The sequence below is a fragment of the Oxyura jamaicensis genome, chromosome 5, assembly GCF_011077185.1.
Source record: "Oxyura jamaicensis isolate SHBP4307 breed ruddy duck chromosome 5, BPBGC_Ojam_1.0, whole genome shotgun sequence".
Lineage (NCBI taxonomy): Eukaryota > Metazoa > Chordata > Aves > Anseriformes > Anatidae > Oxyura > Oxyura jamaicensis.
In genome coordinates this window covers 41,593,340-41,594,026 of record NC_048897.1, presented here as the reverse complement: position 1 = coordinate 41,594,026, position 687 = coordinate 41,593,340, and positions in this window count along the sequence as shown.

Genomic DNA, 687 nt, shown 5'->3' with positions numbered 1-687 from the left:
ATAATGAATTAGGTAACAAGGTAGGCAGATATTAATCGGCCTTGGCTCCCAGGCAGGGGAGCCAGGAATTTATTAGCTCTTGCGGCTTGTGTGAGGGTGAAGACAGAAATCAGTATCACAGGCTGCAAGGGAAGCCCCTGAGACAGCTGAGCTTTTACTTTTTTCTCACTTTCACTTTATAATCCATCATTAAACACTTGTATTTCTTTTATGTGGGGTCTTATGAAATTTTTAATTTTTTAATTGCTTTGTGATTTAATAATGAGGATTTTTTTGTGCATGTGTGTGTGCATAGCATGTGTAACCCAGCTGCCAATATTAGAATTAACTCACCTTTGTCCACCTATGTCTAACCTTTATGAAATAAAGAAGTAATTTTACAACTTGTCTAATTACCTGGAGAAATATTGCCAAGTTCATCGGTATTATGGTATAAATAAGTGGGTTTAATAGGCTAACAGACCTATCCTGTCCCATCCTATCCCATCCTGTCCCATCCCATCCCATCCCATCCTGTCCCATCCTATCCCATCCAATCCCATCCCATCCCATCCTACCCTAGCCTAGCCTAGCCTACCCTATCCTATCCTACCCTATCCTACCCTATCCTATCCTATCCTATCCTATCCTATCCTATCCTATCCTATCCTATCCTATCCCATCCCATCCCATCCCATCCCATCCCAT